The following is a 16,871-nucleotide window of genomic DNA, read 5'->3' as shown; positions in this document are numbered from 1 at the left end:
AGTCACTGTGGAAATGTGTGATCAGCATGAACTATATGAACTGATAGAAGCAGTTGTAAAAAAAAATTGCATTTCGGAGGGCACAGAGACATGCCCATGAAATTCTCCTTTTTTATCCCAGTTAAATCTTTATTTCTAAAAATTGAATCGGAAAGCTTCAATCCATCAAATTCTGTGTCACGTGCTGATCTCTCTTCCTCCGCATACATCCAGCCCAGATGGGACTCGAACCCACAACCCCTGGCTTGTGCCTTATCCATTAGGCCACTGGGGCACTTGCTGATAATGAACTGGATAGCAGAGAGTGGTTTCAACCGAACGTACACGTGGTTAAAGTAGACATCACGCTTTCGCTTCGCTTCTGTAAACAGCATGACCTGTACAAACTGACAGAAGCAGTCAAAAAATAATCACGGAGGGCACTGAGACATGCCCATGAAATTATGGTTTAATATTTCTGTTTCCACTTCATTGCTAAAGCAAACTGAATAGCAGAGGATGGTTTCGATCCATAAATCACTGGGTTAACTGCCAGGCACACTTCCACTTCATCACTCCACTTTCAGGTACCCCAAAACAATACTTGAATTCACAATACATGGATTAGGAGATCAGTGTCTTAAGCCACTGTGTCTCTCTGTGATCAGCATGACCTATATGGATTGATAGAAGCAGTAATAAAAAAAGAATCACAGAGGGCACAGAGACATGCCCATGAAATTCTGAAATGTAAAAAAAAAATCCCTGTTTACACTTCATTTCTAAAAGTAGAATTGGATAGCTTCGATCCATCAACCTCTGTGTTATGTGCCAAGCTCTTTTCTTCTGTTTGCACTTCATTGCTCAAAGCAAACTGGATAGCAGAGGATGGTTTCGATCCCTAAATCACTTGGTTAACTGCCCTGCACACTTCCACTTCATCCCTCCACTTTCAGGTACCCCAAAACAATACTTGAACTCACAATAAATGGATTAGGCGGTCAGTGTCTTAAGTCACTGTGGAAATGTGTGATCAGCATGAACTATATGAACTGATAGAAGCAGTTGTAAAAAAAAATGCATTTCGGGGGGCACAGAGACATGCCCATGAAATTCTCCTTTTTTATCCCAGTTAAATCTTCATTTCTAAAAATTGAATCAGAAATCTTCAATCCATCAAACTCTGTGTCACGTGCTGATCTCTCGTCCTTCGCATACATCCACCCCAGATGGGACTCGAACCCACAATACCTGGCTTAGAAGGCCAGAGCCTTATCCATTAGGCCACTGGGGCACTTGCTGATAATGAACTGGATAGCAGAGAGTGGTTTCAACCGAACGTACACGTGGTTAAAGTAGACATCACGCTTTCGCTTCGCTTCTGTAAACAGCATGACCTGTACAAACTGACAGAAGCAGTCAAAAAATAATCACGGAGGGCACTGAGACATGCCCATGAAATTATGGTTTAATATTTCTGTTTCCACTTCATTGCTAAAGCAAACTGAATAGCAGAGGATGGTTTCGATCCATAAATCACTGGGTTAACTGCCAGGCACACTTCCACTTCATCACTCCACTTTCAGGTACCCCAAAACAATACTTGAATTCACAATACATGGATTAGGAGATCAGTGTCTTAAGCCACTGTGTCTCTCTGTGATCAGCATGACCTATATGGATTGATAGAAGCAGTAATAAAAAAAGTATCACGGAGGGCACAGAGACATGCCCATGAAATTCTCAAATGTAAAAAAAAAATCCCTGTTTACACTTCATTTCTAAAAGTAGAATTGGATATCTTCGATCCATCAACCTCTGTGTTATGTGCCCAGCTCTTCTCTTCTGTTTGCACTTCATTGCTCAAAGCAAACTGGATAGCAGAGGATGGTTTCGATCCCTAAATCACTTGGTTAACTGCCCTGCACACTTCCACTTCATCCCTCCACTTTCAGGTACCCCAAAACAATACTTGAACTCACAATAAATGGATTAGGCGGTCAGTGTCTTAAGTCACTGTGGAAATGTGTGATCAGCATGACCTACATGAACTGATAGAAGCAGTTGTAAAAAAAATTGCATTTCGGAGGGCACAGAGACATGCCCATGAAATTCTCCTTTTTTATCCCAGTTAAATCACTTCATTGTTAAAGCAAACTGAATAGCAGAGGATGGTTTCGATCCATAAATCACTGGGTTAACTGCCAGGCACACTACCACTTCATCACTCCACTTTCAGGTACCCCAAAACAATACTTGAATTCACAATACATGGATTAGGAGATCAGTGTCTTAAGCCACTGTGTCTCTCTGTGATCAGCATGACCTATATGGATTGATAGAAGCAGTTGTAAAAAAAAATGCATTTCGGAGGGCACAGAGACATGCCCATGAAATTCTCCTTTTTTATCCCAGTTAAATCACTTCATTGTTAAAGCAAACTGGATAGCAGAGGATGGTTTCGATCCCTAAATCACTTGGTTAACTGCCCTGCACACTTCCACTTCATCCCTCCACTTTCAGGTACCCCAAAACAATACTTGAACTCACAATAAATGGATTAGGCGGTCAGTGTCTTAAGTCACTGTGGAAATGTGTGATCAGCATGAACTATATGAACTGATAGAAGCAGTTGTAAAAAAATTGCATTTCGGGGGGCACAGAGACATGCCCATGAAATTCTCCTTTTTTATCCCAGTTAAATCTTCATTTCTAAAAATTGAATCGGAATTCTTCAATCCATCTAACTCTGTGTCACGTGCTGATCTCTCGTCCTCCGCATACATCCACCCCAGATGGGACTCGAACCCACAATCCCTGGCTTAGAAGGCCAGTGCCTTATCCATTAGGCCACTGGGGCACTTGCTGATAATGAACTGGATAGCAGAGAGTGGTTTCAACCGAACGTACACGTGGTTAAAGTAGACATCACGCTTTCGCTTCGCTTCTGTAATCAGCATGACCTGTACAAACTGACAGAAGCAGTCAAAAAATTATCACGGAGGGCACTGAGACATGCCCATGAAATTATGGTTTAATATTTCTGTTTCCACTTCATTGCTAAAGCAAACTGAATAGCAGAGGATGCTTTCGATCCATAAATCACTGGGTTAACTGCCAGGCACACTTCCACTTCATCACTCCACTTTCAGGTACCCCAAAACAATACTTGAATTCACAATACATGGATTAGGAGATCAGTGTCTTAAGCCACTGTGTCTCTCTGTGATCAGCATGACCTATATGGATTGATAGAAGCAGTAATAAAAAAAGAATCACGGAGGGCACAGAGACATGCCCATGAAATTCTGAAATGTAAAAAAAAAATCCCTGTTTACACTTCATTTCTAAAAGTAGAATTGGATAGATTCGATCCATCAACCTCTGTGTTATGTGCCCAGCTCTTCTCTTCTGTTTGCACTTCATTGCTCAAAGCAAACTGGATAGCAGAGGATGGTTTCGATCCCTAAATCACTTGGTTAACTGCCCTGCACACTTCCACTTCATCCCTCCACTTTCAGGTACCCCAAAACAATACTTGAACTCACAATAAATGGATTAGGCGGTCAGTGTCTTAAGTCACTGTGGAAATGTGTGATCAGCATGACCTATATGAACTGATAGAAGCAGTTGTAAAAAAAATTGCATTTCGGAGGGCACAGAGACATGCCCATGAAATTCTCCTTTTTTATCCCAGTTAAATCACTTCATTGTTAAAGCAAACTGAATAGCAGAGGATGGTTTCGATCCATAAATCACTGGGTTAACTGCCAGGCACACTGCCACTTCATCACTCCACTTTCAGGTACCCCAAAACAATACTTGAATTCACAATACATGGATTAGGAGATCAGTGTCTTAAGCCACTGTGTCTCTCTGTGATCAGCATGACCTATATGGATTGATAGAAGCAGTAATAAAAAAAGAATCACGGAGGGCACAGAGACATGCCCATGAAATTCTGAAATGTAAAAAAAAAATCCCTGTTTACACTTCATTTCTAAAAGTAGAATTGGATAGCTTCGATCCATCAACCTCTGTGTTATGTGCCCAGCTCTTCTCTTCTGTTTGCACTTCATTGCTCAAAGCAAACTGGATAGCAGAGGATGGTTTCGATCCCTAAATCACTTGGTTAACTGCCCTGCACACTTCCACTTCATCCCTCCACTTTCAGGTACCCCAAAACAATACTTGAACTCACAATAAATGGATTAGGCGGTCAGTGTCTTAAGTCACTGTGGAAATGTGTGATCAGCATGAACTATATGAACTGATAGAAGCAGTTGTAAAAAAAAATGCATTTCGGGGGGCACAGAGACATGCCCATGAAATTCTCCTTTTTTATCCCAGTTAAATCTTCATTTCTAAAAATTGAATCAGAAATCTTCAATCCATCAAACTCTGTGTCACGTGCTGATCTCTCGTCCTCCGCATACACCCACCCCAGATGGGACTCGAACCCACAATACCTGGCTTAGAAGGCCAGTGCCTTATCCATTAGGCCACTGGGGCACTTGCTGATAATGAACTGGATAGCAGAGAGTGGTTTCAACCGAACGTACACGTGGTTAAAGTAGACATCACGCTTTCGCTTCGCTTCTGTAAACAGCATGACCTGTACAAACTGACAGAAGCAGTCAAAAAATAATCACGGAGGGCACTGAGACATGCCCATGAAATTATGGTTTAATATTTCTGTTTCCACTTCATTGCTAAAGCAAACTGAATAGCAGAGGATGGTTTCGATCCATAAATCACTGGGTTAACTGCCAGGCACACTTCCACTTCATCACTCCACTTTCAGGTACCCCAAAACAATACTTGAATTCACAATACATGGATTAGGAGATCAGTGTCTTAAGCCACTGTGTCTCTCTGTGATCAGCATGACCTATATGGATTGATAGAAGCAGTAATAAAAAAAGAATCACGGAGGGCACAGAGACATGCCCATGAAATTCTGAAATGTAAAAAAAAAATCCCTGTTTACACTTCATTTCTAAAAGTAGAATTGGATAGCTTCGATCCATCAACCTCTGTGTTATGTGCCCAGCTCTTCTCTTCTGTTTGCACTTCATTGCTCAAAGCAAACTGGATAGCAGAGGATGGTTTCGATCCCTAAATCACTTGGTTAACTGCCCTGCACACTTCCACTTCATCCCTCCACTTTCAGGTACCCCAAAACAATACTTGAACTCACAATAAATGGATTAGGCGGTCAGTGTCTTAAGTCACTGTGGAAATGTGTGATCAGCATGAACTATATGAACTGATAGAAGCAGTTGTAAAAAAAAATGCATTTCGGGGGGCACAGAGACATGCCCATGAAATTCTCCTTTTTTATCCCAGTTAAATCTTCATTTCTAAAAATTGAATCAGAAATCTTCAATCCATCAAACTCTGTGTCACGTGCTGATCTCTCGTCCTCCGCATACATCCACCCCAGATGGGACTCGAACCCACAATACCTGGCTTAGAAGGCCAGTGCCTTATCCATTAGGCCACTGGGGCACTTGCTGATAATGAACTGGATAGCAGAGAGTGGTTTCAACCGAACGTACACGTGGTTAAAGTAGACATCACGCTTTCGCTTCGCTTCTGTAAACAGCATGACCTGTACAAACTGACAGAAGCAGTCAAAAAATAATCACGGAGGGCACTGAGACATGCCCATGAAATTATGGTTTAATATTTCTGTTTCCACTTCATTGCTAAAGCAAACTGAATAGCAGAGGATGGTTTCGATCCATAAATCACTGGGTTAACTGCCAGGCACACTTCCACTTCATCACTCCACTTTCAGGTACCCCAAAACAATACTTGAATTCACAATACATGGATTAGGAGATCAGTGTCTTAAGCCACTGTGTCTCTCTGTGATCAGCATGACCTATATGGATTGATAGAAGCAGTAATAAAAAAAGTATCACGGAGGGCACAGAGACATGCCCATGAAATTCTCAAATGTAAAAAAAAAATCCCTGTTTACACTTCATTTCTAAAAGTAGAATTGGATATCTTCGATCCATCAACCTCTGTGTTATGTGCCCAGCTCTTCTCTTCTGTTTGCACTTCATTGCTCAAAGCAAACTGGATAGCAGAGGATGGTTTCGATCCCTAAATCACTTGGTTAACTGCCCTGCACACTTCCACTTCATCCCTCCACTTTCAGGTACCCCAAAACAATACTTGAACTCACAATAAATGGATTAGGCGGTCAGTGTCTTAAGTCACTGTGGAAATGTGTGATCAGCATGACCTACATGAACTGATAGAAGCAGTTGTAAAAAAAATTGCATTTCGGAGGGCACAGAGACATGCCCATGAAATTCTCCTTTTTTATCCCAGTTAAATCACTTCATTGTTAAAGCAAACTGAATAGCAGAGGATGGTTTCGATCCATAAATCACTGGGTTAACTGCCAGGCACACTACCACTTCATCACTCCACTTTCAGGTACCCCAAAACAATACTTGAATTCACAATACATGGATTAGGAGATCAGTGTCTTAAGCCACTGTGTCTCTCTGTGATCAGCATGACCTATATGGATTGATAGAAGCAGTTGTAAAAAAAATTGCATTTCGGAGGGCACAGAGACATGCCCATGAAATTCTCCTTTTTTATCCCAGTTAAATCACTTCATTGTTAAAGCAAACTGGATAGCAGAGGATGGTTTCGATCCCTAAATCACTTGGTTAACTGCCCTGCACACTTCCACTTCATCCCTCCACTTTCAGGTACCCCAAAACAATACTTGAACTCACAATAAATGGATTAGGCGGTCAGTGTCTTAAGTCACTGTGGAAATGTGTGATCAGCATGAACTATATGAACTGATAGAAGCAGTTGTAAAAAAATTGCATTTCGGGGGGCACAGAGACATGCCCATGAAATTCTCCTTTTTTATCCCAGTTAAATCTTCATTTCTAAAAATTGAATCGGAAATCTTCAATCCATCTAACTCTGTGTCACGTGCTGATCTCTCGTCCTCCGCATACATCCACCCCAGATGGGACTCGAACCCACAATCCCTGGCTTAGAAGGCCAGTGCCTTATCCATTAGGCCACTGGGGCACTTGCTGATAATGAACTGGATAGCAGAGAGTGGTTTCAACCGAACGTACACGTGGTTAAAGTAGACATCACGCTTTCGCTTCGCTTCTGTAATCAGCATGACCTGTACAAACTGACAGAAGCAGTCAAAAAATTATCACGGAGGGCACTGAGACATGCCCATGAAATTATGGTTTAATATTTCTGTTTCCACTTCATTGCTAAAGCAAACTGAATAGCAGAGGATGCTTTCGATCCATAAATCACTGGGTTAACTGCCAGGCACACTTCCACTTCATCACTCCACTTTCAGGTACCCCAAAACAATACTTGAATTCACAATACATGGATTAGGAGATCAGTGTCTTAAGCCACTGTGTCTCTCTGTGATCAGCATGACCTATATGGATTGATAGAAGCAGTAATAAAAAAAGAATCACGGAGGGCACAGAGACATGCCCATGAAATTCTGAAATGTAAAAAAAAAATCCCTGTTTACACTTCATTTCTAAAAGTAGAATTGGATAGATTCGATCCATCAACCTCTGTGTTATGTGCCCAGCTCTTCTCTTCTGTTTGCACTTCATTGCTCAAAGCAAACTGGATAGCAGAGGATGGTTTCGATCCCTAAATCACTTGGTTAACTGCCCTGCACACTTCCACTTCATCCCTCCACTTTCAGGTACCCCAAAACAATACTTGAACTCACAATAAATGGATTAGGCGGTCAGTGTCTTAAGTCACTGTGGAAATGTGTGATCAGCATGACCTATATGAACTGATAGAAGCAGTTGTAAAAAAAAATGCATTTCGGAGGGCACAGAGACATGCCCATGAAATTCTCCTTTTTTATCCCAGTTAAATCACTTCATTGTTAAAGCAAACTGAATAGCAGAGGATGGTTTCGATCCATAAATCACTGGGTTAACTGCCAGGCACACTGCCACTTCATCACTCCACTTTCAGGTACCCCAAAACAATACTTGAATTCACAATACATGGATTAGGAGATCAGTGTCTTAAGCCACTGTGTCTCTCTGTGATCAGCATGACCTATATGGATTGATAGAAGCAGTAATAAAAAAAGAATCACGGAGGGCACAGAGACATGCCCATGAAATTCTGAAATGTAAAAAAAAAATCCCTGTTTACACTTCATTTCTAAAAGTAGAATTGGATAGCTTCGATCCATCAACCTCTGTGTTATGTGCCCAGCTCTTCTCTTCTGTTTGCACTTCATTGCTCAAAGCAAACTGGATAGCAGAGGATGGTTTCGATCCCTAAATCACTTGGTTAACTGCCCTGCACACTTCCACTTCATCCCTCCACTTTCAGGTACCCCAAAACAATACTTGAACTCACAATAAATGGATTAGGCGGTCAGTGTCTTAAGTCACTGTGGAAATGTGTGATCAGCATGAACTATATGAACTGATAGAAGCAGTTGTAAAACAATTGCATTTCGGGGGGCACAGAGACATGCCCATGTAATTCTCCTTTTTTATCCCAGTTAAATCTTCATTTCTAAAAATTGAATCGGAAATCTTCAATCCATCTAACTCTGTGTCACGTGCTGATCTCTCGTCCTCCGCATACATCCACCCCAGATGGGACTCGAACCCACAATCCCTGGCTTAGAAGGCCAGTGCCTTATCCATTAGGCCACTGGGGCACTTGCTGATAATGAACTGGATAGCAGAGAGTGGTTTCAATCGAACGTACACGTGGTTAAAGTAGACATCACGCTTTCGCTTCGCTTCTGTAATCAGCATGACCTGTACAAACTGACAGAAGCAGTCAAAAAATTATCACGGAGGGCACTGAGACATGCCCATGAAATTATGGTTTAATATTTCTGTTTCCACTTCATTGCTAAAGCAAACTGAATAGCAGAGGATGCTTTCGATCCATAAATCACTGGGTTAACTGCCAGGCACACTTCCACTTCATCACTCCACTTTCAGGTACCCCAAAACAATACTTGAATTCACAATACATGGATTAGGAGATCAGTGTCTTAAGCCACTGTGTCTCTCTGTGATCAGCATGACCTATATGGATTGATAGAAGCAGTAATAAAAAAAGAATCACGGAGGGCACAGAGACATGCCCATGAAATTCTGAAATGTAAAAAAAAAATCCCTGTTTACACTTCATTTCTAAAAGTAGAATTGGATATCTTCGATCCATCAACCTCTGTGTTATGTGCCCAGCTCTTCTCTTCTGTTTGCACTTCATTGCTCAAAGCAAACTGGATAGCAGAGGATGGTTTCGATCCCTAAATCACTTGGTTAACTGCCCTGCACACTTCCACTTCATCCCTCCACTTTCAGGTACCCCAAAACAATACTTGAACTCACAATAAATGGATTAGGCGGTCAGTGTCTTAAGTCACTGTGGAAATGTGTGATCAGCATGAACTATGTGAACTGATAGAAGCAGTTGTAAAAAAAAATTCATTTCGGGGGGCACAGAGACATGCCCATGAAATTCTCCTTTTTTATCCCAGTTAAATCTTCATTTCTAAAAAGTAAATCGGAAAGCTTCAATCCATCAAACTCTGTGTCACGTGCTGATTTCTCTTCCTCCGCATACACCCACCCCAGATGGGACTCGAACCCTCAATCCCTGGCTTAGAAGGCCAGTGCCTTATCCATTAGGCCACTGGGGCACTTGCTGAAAACGAACTGGATAGCAGATAGTGGTTTCTACCGAACGTACACGTGGTTAAAGTAGACATCACGCTTCCGCTTCGCTTCTGTAATCAGCATGACCTGTACAAACTGACAGAAGCAGTCAAAAAAAATTCACGGAGGGCACTGAGACATGCCCATGAAATTATGGTTTAATATTTCTGTTTCCACTTCATTGCTAAAGCAAACTGAATAGCAGAGGATGGTTTCGATCCATAAATCACTGGGTTAACTGCCAGGCACACTTCCACTTCATCACTCCACTTTCAGGTACCCCAAAACAATACTTGAATTCACAATACATGGATTAGGAGATCAGTGTCTTAAGCCACTGTGTCTCTCTGTGATCAGCATGACCTATATGGATTGATAGAAGCAGTAATAAAAAAAGAATCACGGAGGGCACAGAGACATGCCCATGAAATTCTCAAATGTAAAAAAAAAATCCCTGTTTACACTTCATTTCTAAAAGTAGAATTGGATATCTTCGATCCATCAACCTCTGTGTTATGTGCCCAGCTCTTCTTTTCTGTTTGCACTTCATTGCTCAAAGCAAACTGGATAGCAGAGGATGGTTTCGATCCCTAAATCACTTGGTTAACTGCCCTGCACACTTCCACTTCATCCCTCCACTTTCAGGTACCCCAAAACAATACTTGAACTCACAATAAATGGATTAGGCGGTCAGTGTCTTAAGTCACTGTGGAAATGTGTGATCAGCATGACCTATATGAACTGATAGAAGCAGTTGTAAAAAAAATTGCATTTCGGAGGGCACAGAGACATGCCCATGAAATTCTCCTTTTTTATCCCAGTTAAATCTTCATTTCTAAAAAGTAAATCGGAAAGCTTCAATCCATCAAACTCTGTGTCACGTGCTGATCTCTCTTCCTCCGCATACATCCAGCCCAGATGGGACTCGAACCCACGGCTTAGAAGGCCAGTGCCTTATCCATTAGGCCACTGGGGCACTTGCTGATAATGAACTGGATAGCAGAGAGTGGTTTCAACCGAACGTACACGTGGTTAAAGTAGACATCACGCTTTCGCTTCGCTTCTGTAACCAGCATGACCTGTACAAACTGACAGAAGCAGTCAAAAAATAATCACGGAGGGTACTGAGACATGCCCATGAAATTATGGTTTAATATTTCTGTTTCCACTTCATTGCTAAAGCAAACTGAATAGCAGAGGATGGTTTCGATCCATAAATCACTGGGTTAACTGCCAGGCACACTTCCACTTCATCACTCCACCATTCAGGTACCCCAAAACAATACTTGAATTCACAATACATGGATTAGGAGATCAGTGTCTTAAGCCACTGTGTCTCTCTGTGATCAGCATGACCTATATGGATTGATAGAAGCAGTAATAAAAAAAGAATCACGGAGGGCACAGAGACATGCCCATGAAATTCTCAAATGTAAAAAAAAAATTCCTGTTTACACTTCATTTCTAAAAGTAGAATTGGATAGCTTCGATCCATCAACCTCTGTGTTATGTGCCCAGCTCTTCTCTTCTGTTTGCACTTCATTGCTCAAAGCAAACTGGATAGCAGAGGATGGTTTCGATCCCTAAATCACTTGGTTAACTGCCCTGCACACTTCCACTTCATCCCTCCACTTTCAGGTACCCCAAAACAATACTTGAACTCACAATAAATGGATTAGGCGGTCAGTGTCTTAAGTCACTGTGGAAATGTGTGATCAGCATGACCTATATGAACTGATAGAAGCAGTTGTAAAAAAAAATTGCATTTCGGAGGGCACAGAGACATGCCCATGAAATTCTCCTTTTTTATCCCAGTTAAATATTCATTTCTAAAAAGTAAATCGGAAAGCTTCAATCCATCAAACTCTGTGTCACGTGCTGATCTCTCTTCCTCCGCATACATCCAGCCCAGATGGGACTCGAACCCACGGCTTAGAAGGCCAGTGCCTTATCCATTAGGCCACTGGGGCACTTGCTGATAATGAACTGGATAGCAGAGAGTGGTTTCAACCGAACGTACACGTGGTTAAAGTAGACATCACGCTTTCGCTTCGCTTCTGTAACCAGCATGACCTGTACAAACTGACAGAAGCAGTCAAAAAATAATCACGGAGGGTACTGAGACATGCCCATGAAATTATGGTTTAATATTTCTGTTTCCACTTCATTGCTAAAGCAAACTGAATAGCAGAGGATGGTTTCGATCCATAAATCACTGGGTTAACTGCCAGGCACACTTCCACTTCATCACTCCACCATTCAGGTACCCCAAAACAATACTTGAATTCACAATACATGGATTAGGAGATCAGTGTCTTAAGCCACTGTGTCTCTCTGTGATCAACATGACCTATATGGATTGATAGAAGCAGTAATAAAAAAAGAATCACGGAGGGCACAGAGACATGCCCATGAAATTCTCAAATGTAAAAAAAAAATCCCTGTTTACACTTCATTTCTAAAAGTAGAATTGGATAGCTTCGATCCATCAACCTCTGTGTTATGTGCCCAGCTCTTCTCTTCTGTTTGCACTTCATTGCTCAAAGCAAACTGGATAGCAGAGGATGGTTTCGATCCCTAAATCACTTGGTTAACTGCCCTGCACACTTCCACTTCATCCCTCCACTTTCAGGTACCCCAAAACAATACTTGAACTCACAATAAATGGATTAGGCGGTCAGTGTCTTAAGTCACTGTGGAAATGTGTGATCAGCATGACCTATATGAACTGATAGAAGCAGTTGTAAAACAAATTGCATTTCGGAGGGCACAGAGACATGCCCATGAAATTCTCCTTTTTTATCCCAGTTAAATCTTAATTTCTAAAAAGTAAATCGGAAAGCTTCAATCCATCAAACTCTGTGTCACGTGCTGATCTCTCTTCCTCCGCATACATCCAGCCCAGATGGGACTCGAACCCACGGCTTAGAAGGCCAGTGCCTTATCCATTAGGCCACTGGGGCACTTGCTGATAATGAACTGGATAGCAGAGAGTGGTTTCAACCGAACGTACACGTGGTTAAAGTAGACATCACGCTTTCGCTTCGCTTCTGTAACCAGCATGACCTGTACAAACTGACAGAAGCAGTCAAAAAATAATCACGGAGGGTACTGAGACATGCCCATGAAATTATGGTTTAATATTTCTGTTTCCACTTCATTGCTAAAGCAAACTGAATAGCAGAGGATGGTTTCGATCCATAAATCACTGGGTTAACTGCCAGGCACACTTCCACTTCATCACTCCACCATTCAGGTACCCCAAAACAATACTTGAATTCACAATACATGGATTAGGAGATCAGTGTCTTAAGCCACTGTGTCTCTCTGTGATCAGCATGACCTATATGGATTGATAGAAGCAGTAATAAAAAAAGAATCACGGAGGGCACAGAGACATGCCCATGAAATTCTCAAATGTAAAAAAAAAATCCCTGTTTACACTTCATTTCTAAAAGTAGAATTGGATATCTTCGATCCATCCACCTCTGTGTTATGTGCCCAGCTCTTCTCTTCTGTTTGCACTTCATTGCTCAAAGCAAACTGGATAGCAGAGGATGGTTTCGATCCCTAAATCACTTGGTTAACTGCCCTGCACACTTCCACTTCATCCCTCCACTTTCAGGTACCCCAAAACAATACTTGAACTCACAATAAATGGATTAGGCGGTCAGTGTCTTAAGTCACTGTGGAAATGTGTGATCAGCATGACCTATATGAACTGATAGAAGCAGTTGTAAAAAAAATTGCATTTCGGAGGGCACAGAGACATGCCCATGAAATTCTCCTTTTTTATCCCAGTTAAATCTTCATTTCTAAAAATGGAATCGGAAAGCTTCAATCCATCAAACTCTGTGTCACGTGCTGATCTCTCTTCCTCCGCATACATCCATCCCAGATGGGACTCGAACCCACGGCTTAGAAGGCCAGTGCCTTATCCATTAGGCCACTGGGCCACTTGCTGATAATGAACTGGATAGCAGAGAGTGGTTTCAACCGAACGTACACGTGGTTAAAGTAGACATCACGCTTTCGCTTCGCTTCTGTAACCAGCATGACCTGTACAAACTGACAGAAGCAGTCAAAAAATAATCACGGAGGGTACTGAGACATGCCCATGAAATTATGGTTTAATATTTCTGTTTCCACTTCATTGCTAAAGCAAACTGAATAGCAGAGGATGGTTTCGATCCATAAATCACTGGGTTAACTGCCAGGCACACTTCCACTTCATCACTCCACTTTCAGGTACCCCAAAACAATACTTGAATTCACAATACATGGATTAGGAGATCAGTGTCTTAAGCCACTGTGTCTCTCTGTGATCAGCATGACCTATATGGATTGATAGAAGCAGTAATAAAAAAAGAATCACGGAGGGCACAGAGACATGCCCATGAAATTCTCAAATGTAAAAAAAAAATCCCTGTTTACACTTCATTTCTAAAAGTAGAATTGGATATCTTCGATCCATCAACCTCTGTGTTATGTGCCCAGCTCTTCTCTTCTGTTTGCACTTCATTGCTCAAAGCAAACTGGATAGCAGAGGATGGTTTCGATCCCTAAATCACTTGGTTAACTGCCCTGCACACTTCCACTTCATCCCTCCACTTTCAGGTACCCCAAAACAATACTTGAACTCACAATAAATGGATTAGGCGGTCAGTGTCTTAAGTCACTGTGGAAATGTGTGATCAGCATGACCTATATGAACTGATAGAAGCAGTTGTAAAAAAAATTGCATTTCGGAGGGCACAGAGACATGCCCATGAAATTCTCCTTTTTTATCCCAGTTAAATCTTCATTTCTAAAAAGTAAATCGGAAAGCTTCAATCCATCAAACTCTGTGTCACGTGCTGATCTCTCTTCCTCCGCATACATCCAGCCCAGATGGGACTCGAACCCACGGCTTAGAAGGCCAGTGCCTTATCCATTAGGCCACTGGGGCACTTGCTGATAATGAACTGGATAGCAGAGAGTGGTTTCAACCGAACGTACACGTGGTTAAAGTAGACATCACGCTTTCGCTTCGCTTCTGTAACCAGCATGACCTGTACAAACTGACAGAAGCAGTCAAAAAATAATCACGGAGGGTACTGAGACATGCCCATGAAATTATGGTTTAATATTTCTGTTTCCACTTCATTGCTAAAGCAAACTGAATAGCAGAGGATGGTTTCGATCCATAAATCACTGGGTTAACTGCCAGGCACACTTCCACTTCATCACTCCACCATTCAGGTACCCCAAAACAATACTTGAATTCACAATACATGGATTAGGAGATCAGTGTCTTAAGCCACTGTGTCTCTCTGTGATCAGCATGACCTATATGGATTGATAGAAGCAGTAATAAAAAAAGAATCACGGAGGGCACAGAGACATGCCCATGAAATTCTCAAATGTAAAAAAAAAATCCCTGTTTACACTTCATTTCTAAAAGTATAATTGGATAGCTTCGATCCATCAACCTCTGTGTTATGTGCCCAGCTCTTCTCTTCTGTTTGCACTTCATTGCTCAAAGCAAACTGGATAGCAGAGGATGGTTTCGATCCCTAAATCACTTGGTTAACTGCCCTGCACACTTCCACTTCATCCCTCCACTTTCAGGTACCCCAAAACAATACTTGAACTCACAATAAATGGATTAGGCGGTCAGTGTCTTAAGTCACTGTGGAAATGTGTGATCAGCATGACCTATATGAACTGATAGAAGCAGTTGTAAAAAAAAATTGCATTTCGGAGGGCACAGAGACATGCCCATGAAATTCTCCTTTTTTATCCCAGTTAAATATTCATTTCTAAAAAGTAAATCGGAAAGCTTCAATCCATCAAACTCTGTGTCACGTGCTGATCTCTCTTCCTCCGCATACATCCAGCCCAGATGGGACTCGAACCCACGGCTTAGAAGGCCAGTGCCTTATCCATTAGGCCACTGGGGCACTTGCTGATAATGAACTGGATAGCAGAGAGTGGTTTCAACCGAACGTACACGTGGTTAAAGTAGACATCACGCTTTCGCTTCGCTTCTGTAACCAGCATGACCTGTACAAACTGACAGAAGCAGTCAAAAAATAATCACGGAGGGTACTGAGACATGCCCATGAAATTATGGTTTAATATTTCTGTTTCCACTTCATTGCTAAAGCAAACTGAATAGCAGAGGATGGTTTCGATCCATAAATCACTGGGTTAACTGCCAGGCACACTTCCACTTCATCACTCCACCATTCAGGTACCCCAAAACAATACTTGAATTCACAATACATGGATTAGGAGATCAGTGTCTTAAGCCACTGTGTCTCTCTGTGATCAGCATGACCTATATGGATTGATAGAAGCAGTAATAAAAAAAGAATCACGGAGGGCACAGAGACATGCCCATGAAATTCTCAAATGTAAAAAAAAAATCCCTGTTTACACTTCATTTCTAAAAGTAGAATTGGATATCTTCGATCCATCCACCTCTGTGTTATGTGCCCAGCTCTTCTCTTCTGTTTGCACTTCATTGCTCAAAGCAAACTGGATAGCAGAGGATGGTTTCGATCCCTAAATCACTTGGTTAACTGCCCTGCACACTTCCACTTCATCCCTCCACTTTCAGGTACCCCAAAACAATACTTGAACTCACAATAAATGGATTAGGCGGTCAGTGTCTTAAGTCACTGTGGAAATGTGTGATCAGCATGACCTATATGAACTGATAGAAGCAGTTGTAAAAAAAATTGCATTTCGGAGGGCACAGAGACATGCCCATGAAATTCTCCTTTTTTATCCCAGTTAAATCTTCATTTCTAAAAATGGAATCGGAAAGCTTCAATCCATCAAACTCTGTGTCACGTGCTGATCTCTCTTCCTCCGCATACATCCATCCCAGATGGGACTCGAACCCACGGCTTAGAAGGCCAGTGCCTTATCCATTAGGCCACTGGGCCACTTGCTGATAATGAACTGGATAGCAGAGAGTGGTTTCAACCGAACGTACACGTGGTTAAAGTAGACATCACGCTTTCGCTTCGCTTCTGTAACCAGCATGACCTGTACAAACTGACAGAAGCAGTCAAAAAATAATCACGGAGGGTACTGAGACATGCCCATGAAATTATGGTTTAATATTTCTGTTTCCACTTCATTGCTAAAGCAAACTGA

At 41.8% G+C, this 16,871-nt stretch overlaps 7 non-coding genes across 7 annotated transcripts; all 7 read right to left on the bottom strand.

Moving 5' to 3' along the window:
* Positions 1–1,200: 1,200 nt before the first annotated feature.
* trnar-ucu (transfer RNA arginine (anticodon UCU)) lies at positions 1,201–1,273 on the bottom strand. Its single transcript has one exon. It is a non-coding gene; the product is annotated as a tRNA-Arg (tRNA).
* Positions 1,274–2,766: 1,493 nt separating this feature from the next.
* Positions 2,767–2,839, bottom strand: trnar-ucu (transfer RNA arginine (anticodon UCU)). The gene has a single exon. It is a non-coding gene; the product is annotated as a tRNA-Arg (tRNA).
* Positions 2,840–4,418: 1,579 nt separating this feature from the next.
* trnar-ucu (transfer RNA arginine (anticodon UCU)) lies at positions 4,419–4,491 on the bottom strand. Its single transcript has one exon. It is a non-coding gene; the product is annotated as a tRNA-Arg (tRNA).
* A 926-nt stretch (positions 4,492–5,417) lies between these two features.
* Positions 5,418–5,490, bottom strand: trnar-ucu (transfer RNA arginine (anticodon UCU)). Its single transcript has one exon. It is a non-coding gene; the product is annotated as a tRNA-Arg (tRNA).
* Positions 5,491–6,983: 1,493 nt separating this feature from the next.
* Positions 6,984–7,056, bottom strand: trnar-ucu (transfer RNA arginine (anticodon UCU)). The gene has a single exon. It is a non-coding gene; the product is annotated as a tRNA-Arg (tRNA).
* A 1,578-nt stretch (positions 7,057–8,634) lies between these two features.
* trnar-ucu (transfer RNA arginine (anticodon UCU)) lies at positions 8,635–8,707 on the bottom strand. Its single transcript has one exon. It is a non-coding gene; the product is annotated as a tRNA-Arg (tRNA).
* Positions 8,708–9,633: 926 nt separating this feature from the next.
* trnar-ucu (transfer RNA arginine (anticodon UCU)) lies at positions 9,634–9,706 on the bottom strand. The gene has a single exon. It is a non-coding gene; the product is annotated as a tRNA-Arg (tRNA).
* Positions 9,707–16,871: the final 7,165 nt, after the last annotated feature.

The sequence above is a fragment of the Oncorhynchus clarkii genome, chromosome 21 (genome assembly GCF_045791955.1).
Source record: "Oncorhynchus clarkii lewisi isolate Uvic-CL-2024 chromosome 21, UVic_Ocla_1.0, whole genome shotgun sequence".
Lineage (NCBI taxonomy): Eukaryota > Metazoa > Chordata > Actinopteri > Salmoniformes > Salmonidae > Oncorhynchus > Oncorhynchus clarkii.
This window is presented reverse-complemented; position numbering and strand designations above follow the sequence as displayed.